The sequence below is a fragment of the Pseudophryne corroboree genome, chromosome 4, assembly GCF_028390025.1.
Source record: "Pseudophryne corroboree isolate aPseCor3 chromosome 4, aPseCor3.hap2, whole genome shotgun sequence".
In the NCBI taxonomy this organism is placed as follows: domain Eukaryota; kingdom Metazoa; phylum Chordata; class Amphibia; order Anura; family Myobatrachidae; genus Pseudophryne; species Pseudophryne corroboree.
The window spans coordinates 696,485,738-696,499,012 of NC_086447.1; the positions used below are offsets into that span (position 1 = coordinate 696,485,738).

General features: G+C 37.3%; 12 non-coding genes across 12 annotated transcripts; all 12 read right to left on the reverse strand.

Moving 5' to 3' along the window:
* Nucleotides 1-1,413: 1,413 nt before the first annotated feature.
* TRNAL-UAA (transfer RNA leucine (anticodon UAA)) lies at nt 1,414-1,496 on the reverse strand. The gene has a single exon. It is a non-coding gene; the product is annotated as a tRNA-Leu (tRNA).
* Nucleotides 1,497-2,679: 1,183 nt separating this feature from the next.
* Nucleotides 2,680-2,762, reverse strand: TRNAL-UAA (transfer RNA leucine (anticodon UAA)). Its single transcript has one exon. It is a non-coding gene; the product is annotated as a tRNA-Leu (tRNA).
* Nucleotides 2,763-3,061: 299 nt separating this feature from the next.
* On the reverse strand, nt 3,062-3,144 carry TRNAL-UAA (transfer RNA leucine (anticodon UAA)). Its single transcript has one exon. It is a non-coding gene; the product is annotated as a tRNA-Leu (tRNA).
* A 1,743-nt stretch (nt 3,145-4,887) lies between these two features.
* Nucleotides 4,888-4,970, reverse strand: TRNAL-UAG (transfer RNA leucine (anticodon UAG)). The gene has a single exon. It is a non-coding gene; the product is annotated as a tRNA-Leu (tRNA).
* Nucleotides 4,971-5,269: 299 nt separating this feature from the next.
* TRNAL-UAA (transfer RNA leucine (anticodon UAA)) lies at nt 5,270-5,352 on the reverse strand. The gene has a single exon. It is a non-coding gene; the product is annotated as a tRNA-Leu (tRNA).
* Nucleotides 5,353-7,094: 1,742 nt separating this feature from the next.
* On the reverse strand, nt 7,095-7,177 carry TRNAL-UAA (transfer RNA leucine (anticodon UAA)). The gene has a single exon. It is a non-coding gene; the product is annotated as a tRNA-Leu (tRNA).
* A 1,182-nt stretch (nt 7,178-8,359) lies between these two features.
* TRNAL-UAA (transfer RNA leucine (anticodon UAA)) lies at nt 8,360-8,442 on the reverse strand. The gene has a single exon. It is a non-coding gene; the product is annotated as a tRNA-Leu (tRNA).
* Nucleotides 8,443-8,741: 299 nt separating this feature from the next.
* Nucleotides 8,742-8,824, reverse strand: TRNAL-UAA (transfer RNA leucine (anticodon UAA)). Its single transcript has one exon. It is a non-coding gene; the product is annotated as a tRNA-Leu (tRNA).
* A 1,730-nt stretch (nt 8,825-10,554) lies between these two features.
* Nucleotides 10,555-10,637, reverse strand: TRNAL-UAA (transfer RNA leucine (anticodon UAA)). Its single transcript has one exon. It is a non-coding gene; the product is annotated as a tRNA-Leu (tRNA).
* A 299-nt stretch (nt 10,638-10,936) lies between these two features.
* Nucleotides 10,937-11,019, reverse strand: TRNAL-UAA (transfer RNA leucine (anticodon UAA)). Its single transcript has one exon. It is a non-coding gene; the product is annotated as a tRNA-Leu (tRNA).
* Nucleotides 11,020-12,763: 1,744 nt separating this feature from the next.
* Nucleotides 12,764-12,846, reverse strand: TRNAL-UAA (transfer RNA leucine (anticodon UAA)). The gene has a single exon. It is a non-coding gene; the product is annotated as a tRNA-Leu (tRNA).
* Nucleotides 12,847-13,145: 299 nt separating this feature from the next.
* Nucleotides 13,146-13,228, reverse strand: TRNAL-UAA (transfer RNA leucine (anticodon UAA)). Its single transcript has one exon. It is a non-coding gene; the product is annotated as a tRNA-Leu (tRNA).
* Nucleotides 13,229-13,275: the final 47 nt, after the last annotated feature.

Below are 13,275 nucleotides of genomic sequence, written 5' to 3' on the forward strand. Positions count from 1 at the left end.
TCAAGGATTTTGTGGAACAAGTATGGTGGTTTACAAATGCAAGCAACATCAACTTTTGTACATGTCCTTAAAAAATAAAGTTATACCTTGTACATATTTAGGAATCTGAAATTAACGTGCATACCAGAATTGGGGTTTGATCCCATGCAGATATATATCCATTGGATCTTAAGTCAAATGCCTTAACAATGCAGCCATCCTGGTGTGGTGCCCAGGAGCTTTTCATGGCAAATACTAATGCACTATTCATGTTAATTATGATGTGCATGGTTAACTTTGTACTGTTTGGAGTTTAAAATATTACATAACTGGGTATTTTAATGGATATTAGGATGTCATTGTTAACTTACGTTATATAAAATCAGTTTCTTAGGAGAAAATGGATTGAAAATATTTTTTTTATCAAAGTACTGTAGCTTAAGTTATTGACTTTCACCATAGTTTGAAAGTTTTCCCTAATTGACAAATTCTTCCTCATTTGGTTAGCTGAAATTGAAATACAAACAAGAAGTGGGGATCTATCCCATGCAGATGTAAATCCATTGAATCTTAAGTCCAACACCTTAACCACTCAGCCATCCTGATGTGAGGCTTTTGACATTTTCATGGCAAATACTTTTGCAAAGCATGGGACCCAGTTAAAAGGCTTCCATGCGGGATCCTGGCTATCATAATACTGACACCATAATCGTACCCACCAGCCATAATAACGGTACCAAAATGCCAACAGAGGTGGGATTAACAGCATGAAAATACTGACACCTAGAATTCTGAATGTCCTCTCAGCAGGATGTAATCTTGTCCTGCCACGGGGAGGGGAGAGGTTAGGTTTAGGCATTAGAAGGGGGGTTACGGTGTAGGGACAGGTAGGTTAGAGTTAGGTACCAGGGAGGGAGGGTTTGGTTTAGTCACTAAGAAGAGGAGGTTATTGTTAGACACCAAGCAGGGAGCATTAGCTTTAGGCATTGGGGAATGGAGGGTTAGTGTTAGGCATCCCGGGGAGGGTAAGGTTCAGGCACCCAAGGAGAGGGTGTAAGGTTTAGACACCCAAAAAGGAGGATTAGAGTTAGGGCAGGGAACATGGAAGGGTTATGGTATTAACTGCAGGGCTGTCAGGATTTTAATGGTTAGGTTGCTGATGTCGGTATTCTGACCATAGGCATCCAGTCCATCAGAATTACATTCTGAACCCCATTGCATATGTATATGTTAATGTGCATGGTCAACTTTTATGCAAACTTTGTACTGTTTGGAGTCTAAATTATTACATAAGTTTATTTGCACTGTCACATTTCAATGCTTTTGTGGAACATGTATGGTAGTTTACAAATGTAAACAAAATGACTCTTGTACATTTACCTATTCGATTATATTGTTCCTTGTACATATTTAGGAATCCGAAATTAAAATACATACCAGAAGTGTGGTTCAAACCAACGCGGATATATATCCATTGGATCTTAAGTCCAACGCCTTAACCACTCGGCCATCCTGGTATGTTGCCTTGGGTATTTTCAATGCAAATACTATTGCACTATTCATGTTCATTTTCCTGTGCATTGTTAACTTTGAACCGCTTGGATTTTAAAATATTACATAACTTTTGGTATTTTAATGGATATTATGATATCATTGTTTCTTTTCTTCATAGAAAGCCAGGTTCTTTGAAAAAATGGATTGAAAATATTTTTTATTATTAAAGTACTGTAGCTTAAGTTATTGACTTTCACCATAGTTTGAAAGTTTTCCCTAATTGACAAATTCTTCCTCATTTGGTTAGCTGAAATTGAAATACAAACCAGAAGTGGGGATCTATCCCATGCAGATGTAAATCCATTGAATCTTAAGTCCAACACCTTAACCACTCGGCCATCCTGATGTGAGGCTTTTGACATTTTCATGGCAAATACTTTTGCAAAGCATGGGACCCAGTTAAAAGGCTTCCGTGCGGGATCCTGGCTATCATAATACTGACACCATAATCGTACCCACCAGCCATAATAACAGCACCAAAATGCTAACAGAGGTGGGATTAACAGCATGAAAATACTGACACCTAGAATTCTGAATGTCCTCTCAGCAGGATGTAATCTTGTCCTGCCACGGGGAGGGGGGAGGTTAGGTTTAGGCATTAAAAGGGGGGTTGCGGTGTAGGGACAGGTAGGTTAGAGTTAGGTACCAGGGAGGGAGGCTTTGGTTTAGTCACTTAGAAGAGGAGGTTAGTGTTAGACACCAAGCAGGGAGCATTAGCTTTAGGCATTGGGGAATGGAGGGTTAGTGTCAGGCATCCCGGGGAGGGTAAGGTTTAGGCACCCAAAAGGGAGGATTAGGGTTAGGGCAGGGAACATGGAAGGGTTATGGTATTAACTGCAGGGCTGTCAGGATTTTAATGGTCAGGTTGCTAATGTCGGTATTCTGACCATAGGCATCCAGTCCATCAGAATTACATTCTGAACCCCATTGCATATGTATATGTTAATGTGCATGGTCAACTTTTATGCAAACTTTGTACTGTTTGCAGTCTAAATTATTACATAAGTTTATTTGCACTGTCACATTTCAATGCTTTTGTGGAACATGTATGGTAGTTTACAAATGTAAACAAAATGACTCTTGTACATTTCCCTATTCGATTATATTGTTCCTTGTACATATTTTGGAATCCGAAATTAAAATACATGCCAGAAGTGGGATTCGAACCCACGTGGATATATATCCATTGGATCTTAAGTCCAACGCCTTAACCACTCGGCCATCCTGGTATGTTGCCCTGGGTATTTTCAATGCAAATACTATTGCACTATTCATGTTTATTTTCCTGTGCATTGTTAACTTTGAACCGCTTGGAGTTTAAAATATTACATAACTTTTGGTATTTTAATGGATATTATGATATCATTGTTTCTTTTCTTCATAGAAAGCCAGGTTCTTTGAAAAAATGGATTGAAAATACTTTTTTAGCAATGTAATTTAAGTTAATGATTTTCACAGAATTTTGAGAGTTTTCCCTAATTGCCGAAATCTTCATCATAAATATTTAGTTAGCTGAAATTAAATTGCATACCATAAGTGGGGATCGAACCCACACGGATATGTATCCATTGGATCTTAAGTCCAACGCCTTAACCACTCGGCCATCCTGGTTTGATTTACATGTCAAATACTATTGCAAAGCATATGTATCTTTTAATGTGCATGGGCAATTATTCAGCAAACTTTATACTGCTTTGACTGTTACTTATTACATAAGTCTGGTAATTGTTTTTTTTTTTTAAAGTATGATACTTATATTTCTATTCTTCACAAGTAAGGCTCTTATGAATAAAAAGTTTTATAATAATTCCATATTTGTTTAAAGACATTAATTTTCACCACATTTTGAACTGCTCATCTATCAAGACTGTCCTTTCTTTTGAATGATTACAAGCAACATTTGTAGATAGTCGCTATCATTCTTTTTTGCCCTGTCACATGTCAAGGATTTTGTGGAACAAGTATGGTGGTTTACAAATGCAAGCAACATCAACTTTTGTACATGTCCTTAAAAAATAAAGTTATACCTTGTACATATTTAGGAATCTGAAATTAACATGCATACCAGAATTGGGGTTTGATCCCATGCAGATATATATCCATTGGATCTTAAGTCAAATGCCTTAACAATGCAGCCATCCTGGTGTGGTGCCCAGGAGCTTTTCATGGCAAATACTAATGCACTATTCATGTTAATTATGATGTGCATGGTTAACTTTGTACTGTTTGGAGTTTAAAATATTACATAACTGGGTATTTTAATGGATATTAGGATGTCATTGTTAACTTACGTTATATAAAATCAGTTTCTTAGGAGAAAATGGATTGAAAATATTTTTTTTATCAAAGTACTGTAGCTTAAGTTATTGACTTTCACCATAGTTTGAAAGTTTTCCCTAATTGACAAATTCTTCCTCATTTGGTTAGCTGAAATTGAAATACAAACCAGAAGTGGGGATCTATCCCATGCAGATGTAAATCCATTGAATCTTAAGTCCAACACCTTAACCACTCAGCCATCCTGATGTGAGGCTTTTGACATTTTCATGGCAAATACTTTTGCAAAGCATGGGACCCAGTTAAAAGGCTTCCATGCGGGATCCTGGCTATCATAATACTGACACCATAATCGTACCCACCAGCCATAATAACGGTACCAAAATGCCAACAGAGGTGGGATTAACAGCATGAAAATACTGACACCTAGAATTCTGAATGTCCTCTCAGCAGGATGTAATCTTGTCCTGCCACGGGGAGGGGAGAGGTTAGGTTTAGGCATTAGAAGGGGGGTTACGGTGTAGGGACAGGTAGGTTAGAGTTAGGTACCAGGGAGGGAGGGTTTGGTTTAGTCACTAAGAAGAGGAGGTTATTGTTAGACACCAAGCAGGGAGCATTAGCTTTAGGCATTGGGGAATGGAGGGTTAGTGTTAGGCATCCCGGGGAGGGTAAGGTTCAGGCACCCAAGGTGAGGGTGTAAGGTTTAGACACCCAAAAGGGAGGATTAGAGTTAGGGCAGGGAACATGGAAGGGTTATGGTATTAACTGCAGGGCTGTCAGGATTTTAATGGTTAGGTTGCTGATGTCGGTATTCTGACCATAGGCATCCAGTCCATCAGAATTACATTCTGAACCCCATTGCATATGTATATGTTAATGTGCATGGTCAACTTTTATGCAAACTTTGTACTGTTTGGAGTCTAAATTATTACATAAGTTTATTTGCACTGTCACATTTCAATGCTTTTGTGGAACATGTATGGTAGTTTACAAATGTAAACAAAATGACTCTTGTACATTTCCCTATTCGATTATATTGTTCCTTGTACATATTTAGGAATCCGAAATTAAAATACATACCAGAAGTGGGGTTCGAACCCACGCGGATATATATCCATTGGATCCTAAGTCCAACGCCTTAACCACTCGGCCATCCTGATATGTTGCCCTGGGTATTTTCAATGCAAATACTATTGCAGTATTCATGTTTATTTTCCTGTGCATTGTTAACTTTGAACCGCTTGGAGTTTAAAATATTACATAACTTTTGGTATTTTAATGGATATTATGATATCACTGTTTCTTTTCTTCATAGAAAGCCAGGTTCTTTGAAAAAATGGATTGAAAATATTTTTTTAGCAATGTAATTTAAGTTAATGATTTTCACAGAATTTTGAGAGTTTTCCCTAATTGCTGAAATCTTCATCATAAATATTTAGTTAGCTGAAATTAAAATGCATACCATAAGTGGGGATCGAACCCACACGGATATGTATCCATTGGATCTTAAGTCCAACACCTTAACCACTCAGCCATCCTGGTTTGATTTACATGTCAAATACTATTGCAAAGCATATGTATCTTTTAATGTGCATGGGCAATTATTCAGCAAACTTTATACTGCTTTGACTGTTACTTATTACATAAGTCTGGTAATTGTTTTTTTTTTTAAAGTATGATACTTATATTTCTATTCTTCACAAGTAAGGCTCTTATGAATAAAAAGTTTTATATTAATTCCATATTTGTTTAAAGACATTAATTTTCACCACATTTTGAACTGCTCATCTATCAAGACTGTCCTTTCTTTTGAATGATTACAAGCAACATTTGTAGATAGTCGCTATCATTCTTTTTTGCCCTGTCACATGTCAAGGATTTTGTGGAACAAGTATGGTGGTTTACAAATGCAAGCAACATCAACTTTTGTACATGTCATTAAAAAATAAAGTTATACCTTGTACATATTTAGGAATCTGAAATTAACATGCATACCAGAATTGGGGTTTGATCCCATGCAGATATATATCCATTGGATCTTAAGTCAAATGCCTTAACAATGCAGCCATCCTGGTGTGGTGCCCAGGAGCTTTTCATGGCAAATACTAATGCACTATTCATGTTAATTATGATGTGCATGGTTAACTTTGTACTGTTTGGAGTTTAAAATATTACATAACTGGGTATTTTAATGGATATTAGGATGTCATTGTTAACTTACGTTATATAAAATCAGTTTCTTAGGAGAAAATGGATTGAAAATATTTTTTTTATCAAAGTACTGTAGCTTAAGTTATTGACTTTTACCATAGTTTGAAAGTTTTCCCTAATTGACAAATTCTTCCTCATTTGGTTAGCTGAAATTGAAATACAAACCAGAAGTGGGGATCTATCCCATGCAGATGTAAATCCATTGAATCTTAAGTCCAACACCTTAACCACTCAGCCATCCTGATGTGAGGCTTTTGACATTTTCATGGCAAATACTTTTGCAAAGCATGGGACCCAGTTAAAAGGCTTCCATGCGGGATCCTGGCTATCATAATACTGACACCATAATCATGCCCACCAGCCATAATAACGGCACCAAAATGCCAACAGAGGTGGGATTAACAGCATGAAAATACTGACACCTAGAATTCTGAATGTCCTCTCAGCAGGATGTAATCTTGTCCTGCCACGGGGAGGGGAGAGGTTAGGTTTAGGCATTAGAAGGGGGGTTACGGTGTAGGGACAGGTAGGTTAGAGTTAGGTACCAGGGAGGGAGGGTTTGGTTTAGTCACTAAGAAGAGGAGGTTATTGTTAGACACCAAGCAGGGAGCATTAGCTTTAGGCATTGGGGAATGGAGGGTTATTGTTAGGCAGCCCGGGGAGGGTAAGGTTTAGGCACCCAAGGAGAGGGTGTAAGGTTTAGACACCCAAAAGGGAGGATTAGGGTTAGGGCAGGGAACATGGAAGGGTTATGGTATTAACTGCAGGGCTGTCAGGATTTTAATGGTCAGGTTGCTGATGTCGGTATTCTGACCATAGGCATCCAGTCCATCAGGATTACATTCTGAACCCCATTGCATATGTATATGTTAATGTGCATGGTCAACTTTTATGCAAACTTTGTTCTGTTTGGAGTCTAAATTATTACATAAGTTTATTTGCACTGTCACATTTCAATGCTTTTGTGGAACATGTATGGTAGTTTACAAATGTAAACAAAATGACTCTTGTACATTTCCCTATTCGATTATATTGTTCCTTGTACATATTTAGGAATCCGAAATTAAAATACATACCAGAAGTGTGGTTCAAACCAACGCGGATATATATCGATTGGATCTTAAGTCCAACGCCTTAACCACTCGGCCATCCTGGTATGTTGCCCTGGGTATTTTCAATGCAAATACTATTGCACTATTCATGTTCATTTTCCTGTGCATTGTTAACTTTGAACCGCTTGGATTTTAAAATATTACATAACTTTTGGTATTTTAATGGATATTATGGTATCATTGTTTCTTTTCTTCATAGAAAGCCAGGTTCTTTGAAAAAATGGATTGAAAATATTTTTTTTATTAAAGTACTGTAGCTTAAGTTATTGACTTTCACCATAGTTTGAAAGTTTTCCCTAATTGACAAATTCTTCCTCATTTGGTTAGCTGAAATTGAAATACAAACCAGAAGTGGGGATCTATCCCATGCAGATGTAAATCCATTGAATCTTAAGTCCAACACCTTAACCACTCGGCCATCCTGATGTGAGGCTTTTGACATTTTCATGGCAAATACTTTTGCAAAGCATGGTACCCAGTTAAAAGGCTTCCGTGCGGGATCCTGGCTATCATAATACTGACACCATAATCATACCCACCAGCCATAATAACAGCACCAAAATGCCAACAGAGGTGGGATTAACAGCATGAAAATACTGACACCTAGAATTCTGAATGTCCTCTCAGCAGGATGTAATCTTGTCCTGCCACGGGGAGGGGGGAGGTTAGGTTTAGGCATTAGAAGGGGGGTTACGGTGTAGGGACATGTATTTTAGAGTTAGGTACCAGGGAGGGAGGGTTTGGTTTAGTCACTTAGAAGAGGAGGTTAGTGTCAGACACCAAGCAGGGAGCATTAGCTTTAGGCATTGGGGAATGGAGGGTTAGTGTCAGGCATCCCGGGGAGGGTAAGGTTTAGGCACCCAAAAGGGAGGATTAGGGTTAGGGCAGGGAACATGGAAGGGTTATGGTATTAACTGCAGGGCTGTCAGGATTTTAATGGTCAGGTTGCTGATGTCGGTATTCTGACCATAGGCATCCAGTCCATCAGGATTACATTCTGAACCCCATTGCATATGTATATGTTAATGTGCATGGTCAACTTTTATGCAAACTTTGTACTGTTTGGAGTCTAAATTTTTACATAAGTTTATTTGCACTGTCACATTTCAATGCTTTTGTGGAACATGTATGGTAGTTTACAAATGTAAACAAAATGACTCTTGTACATTTACCTATTCGATTATATTGTTCCTTGTACATATTTAGGAATCCGAAATTAAAATACATACCAGAAGTGGGGTTCGAACCCACGCGGATATATATCCATTGGATCTTAAGTCCAACGCCTTAACCACTCGGCCATCCTGGTATGTTACCCTGGGTATTTTCAATGCAAATACTATTGCACTATTCATGTTCATTTTCCTGTGCATTGTTAACTTTGAACCGCTTGGAGTTTAAAATATTACATAACTTTTGGTATTTTAATGGATATTATGATATCAATGTTTCTTTTCTTCATAGAAAGCCAGGTTCTTTGAAAAAATGGATTGAAAATATTTTTTTAGCAATGTAATTTAAGTTAATGATTTTCACAGAATTTTGAGAGTATTCCCTAATTGACGAAATCTTCATCGTAAATATTTAGTTAGCTGAAATTAAAATGCATACCAGAAGAGAAGATCGAACCCACGCGGATATGTATCCATTGGATCTTAAGTCCAACGCCTTAACCACTCGGCCATCCTGGTGTGATTGTCACGTCAAATACTATTGCAAAGCATATGTATCTTTTAATGTGCATGGGCAATTATTCAGCAAACTTTATACTGCTTTGACTGTTACTTATTACATAAGTCTGGTAATTGTTGTGTTTTTAAAAGTATGATACTTATATTTCTATTCTTCACAACAAGTAAGGCTCTTATGAATAAAAAGATTCATATTAATTCCATATTTGTTTAAAGACATTAATTTTCACCACATTTTGAACTGCTCATCTATCAAGACTGTCCTTTCTTTTAAATGATTACAAGCAACATTTGTAGATAGTTGCTATCATTCTTTTTTTGCCCTGTCACATGTCAAGGATTTTGTGGAACAAGTATGGTGGGTTACAAATGCAAGCAACATCAACTTTTGTACATGTCCTTAATTAATAATGTTATTCCTTGTACATATTTAGGAATCTGAAATTAACATGCATACCAGAATTGGGGCTCGATCCCATGCGGATATATATTCATTGGATCTTAAGTCAAATGCCTTAACCATGCAGCCATCCTGGTGTGGTGCCCAGGAGCTTTTCATGGCAAATACTAATGCACTATTCATGTTAATTATGATGTGCATGGTTAACTTTGTACTGTTTGGAGTTTAAATATTACATAACTGGGTATTTTAATGGATATTAGGATATCATTGTTAACTTACTTTATAGAAAATCAGTTTCTTTGGAGAAAATGGATTGAAAATATTTTTTTATCAAAGTACTGTAGCTTAAGTTATTGACTTTCACCATAGTTTGAAAGTTTTCCCTAACTGACAAATTCTTCCTCATTTGGTTAGCTGAAATTGAAATACAAACCAGAAGTGGGGATCTATCCCATGCAGATGTAAATCCATTGAATCTTAAGTCCAACACCTTAACCACTCGGCCATCCTGATGTGAGGCTTTTGACATTTTCATGGCAAATACTTTTGCAAAGCATGGGACCCAGTTAAAAGGCTTAAGTGCGGGATCCTGGTTATCATAATACTGACACCATAATCGTACCCACCAGCCATAATAACGGCACCAAAATGCCAACAGAGGTGGGATTAACAGCATGAAAATACTGACACCTAGAATTCTGAATGTCCTCTCAGCAGTATGTAATCTTGTCCTGCCACGGGGAGGGGGGAGGTTAGGTTTAGGCATTAGAAGGGGGGTTACAGTGTAGGAACAGGTAGGTTAGAGTTAGGTACCAGGGAGGGAGGGTTTGGTTTAGTCACTTAGAAGAGGAGGTTAGTGTTAGACACCTAGCAGTTAGACACCTAGTTAGTGTTAGACACCTTTAGGTATTGGGGAATGGAGGGTTAGTGTTAGGCATCCCTGGGGGGGTAAGGTTTAGGCACCCAAAAGGGAGGATTAGGGTTAGGGCAGGGAACATGGAAGGGTTATGGTATTAACTGCAGGGCTGTCAGGATTTTAATGGTCAGGTTGCAGATGTCGGTATTCTGACCATAGGCATCCAGTCCATCAGGATTACATTCTGAACCCCATTGCATATGTATGTGTTAATGTGCATGGTCAACTTTTATGCAAACTTTGTACTGTTTGGAGTCTAAATTATTACATAAGTTTATTTGCACTGTCACATTTCAATGCTTTTGTGGAACATGTATGGTAGTTTACAAATGTAAACAAAATGACTTGTACATTTCCCTATTCGATTATATTGTTCCTTGTACATATTTAGGAATCCGAAATTAAAATACATACCAGAAGTGGGGTTTGAACCCAAGCGGATATATATCCATTGGATCTTAAGTCCAACGCCTTAACCACTCGGCCATCCTGGTATGTTGACCTGGGTGTTTTCATGGCAAATACTATTGCACTATTCATGTTTATTTTCCTGTGCATTGTTAACTTTGAACCGCTTGGAGTTTAAAATATTACATAACTTTTGATATTTTAATGGATATTATGATATCATTGTTTCTTTTCTTCATAGAAAGCCAGGTTCTTTGAAAAAATGGATTGAAAATATTTTTTTAGCAATGTATTTTAAGTTAATGTTTTTCACAGAATTTTGAGAGTTTTTCCTAATTGCCGAAATCTTCATCGTAAATATTTAGTTAGCTGAAATTAAAATGTATACCAGAAGTGAGGATCCAACCCACGCGGATATGTATCCATTGGATCTTAAGTCCAACGCCTTAACCACTCTGCCATCCTGGTGTGATTGTCATGTCAAATACTATTGCAAAGCATATGTATCTTTTAATGTGCATGGGCAATTATTCAGCAAACTTTATACTGCTTTGACTGTTACTCATTACATAAGTCTGGTAATTGTTGTTTTTTAAAAGTATGATACTTATATTTCTATTCTTCACAACAAGTAAGGCTCTTATGAATAAAAAGTTTCATAATAATTCCATATTTGTTTAAAGACATTAATTTTCACCACATTTCAAACTGCTCATCTATCAAGACTGTCCTTTCTTTTGAATGATTACAAGCAACATTTGTAGATAGTTGCTATTATTCTTTTTTTGGCCTGTCACATGTCAAGGATTTTGTGGAACAAGTATGATGGGCTACAAATGCAAGCAACATCAACTTTTGTACATGTCCTTAATTAATAATGTTATTCCTTGTACATATTTAGGAATCTGAAATTAACATGCATACCAGAATTGGGGCTCGATCCGATGCAGATATATATCTATTGGATCTTAAGTCAAATGCCTTAACCATGCAGCCATCCTGGTGTGGTGCCCAAGAGCTTTTCATGGCAAATACTAATGCACTATTCATGTTAATTATGATGTGCATGGTTAACTTTGTACTGTTTAGAGTTTAAAATATTACATAACTGGGTATTTTAATGGATATTAGGATATCATTGTTTACTTTCTTTATAAAAAATCAGTTTCTTTGGAGAAAATGGATTGAAAATATTTTTTGATCAAAGTACTGTAGCTTAAGTTATTCACTTTCACCATAGTTTGAAAGTTTTCCCTAATTGACAAATTCTTCCTCATTTGGTTAGCTGAAATTGAAATACAAACCAGAAGTGGGGATCTATCCCATGCAGATGTAAATCCATTGAATCTTAAGTCCAACACCTTAACCACTCGGCCATCCTGATGTGAGGCTTTTGACATTTTCATGGCAAATACTTTTGCAAAGCATGGGACCCAGTTAAAAGGCTTCCGTGCGGGATTTTGGCTATCATAATACTGACACCATAATCGTACCCACCAGCCATAATAACGGCACCAAAATGCCAACAGAGGTGGGATTAACAGCATGAAAATACTGACACCTAGAATTCTGAATGTCCTCTCAGCAGGATGTAATCTTGTCCTGCCATGGGGAGGGTGGAGGTTAGGTTTAGGCATTAGAAGGGGGGTTACGGTGTAGGGACAGGTAGGTTAGAGTTAGGTACCAGGGAGGGAGGGTTTGGTTTAGTCACTTAGAAGAGGAGGTTAGTGTTAGACACCAAGCAGGGAGCATTAGCTTTAGGCATTGGGGAATGGAGGGTTAGTGTTAGGCATCCCGGGGAGGGTAAGGTTTAGGCATCCAAGGAGAGGGTGTAAGGGTTAGACACCCAAAAGGGAGGATTAGGGTTAGGGCAGGGAACATGGAAGGGTTATGGTATTAACTGCAGGGCTGTCAGGATTTTAATGGTCAGGTTGCTGATGTCGGTATTCTGACCATAGGCATCCAGTCCATCAGACTTACATTCTGAACCCCATTGCATATGTATATGTTAATGTGCGTGGTCAACTTTTATGCAAACTTTGTACTGTTTGGAGTCTAAATTATTACATAAGTTTATTTGCACTTTCACATTTCAATGTTTTTGTGGAACATGTATGGTAGATTACAAATGTAAACAAAATGACTCTTGTACATTTCCCTATTTGATTATATTGTTCCTTGTACATATGTAGGAATCCGAAATTAAAATACATACCAGAAGTGTGGTTCGAACCAACGTGGATATGTATCCATTGGATCTTAAGTCCAACGCCTTAACCACTCGGCCATCCTGGTATGTTGCCTTGGGTATTTTCATGGCAAATACTATTGCACTATTCATGTTTATTTTCCTGTGCATTGTTAACTTTGAACCGCTTGGAGTTTAAAATATTACATAACTTTTGGTATTTTAATGGATATTATGATATCACTGTTTCTTTTCTTCATAGAAAGCCAGGTTCTTTGAAAAAATGGATTGAAAATATTTTTTTAGCAATGTAATTTAAGTTAATGTTTTTCACAGAATTTTTAGAGTTTTTCCTAATTGCCGAAATCTTCATCGTAAATATTTAGTTAGCTGAAATTAAAATGTATACCAGAAGTGGGGATCCAACCCACGCGGATATGTATCCTTTGGATCTTAAGTCCAATGCCTTAACCACTCTGCCATCCTGGTGTGATTGTCATGTCAAATACTATTGCAAAGCATATGTATCTTTTAAT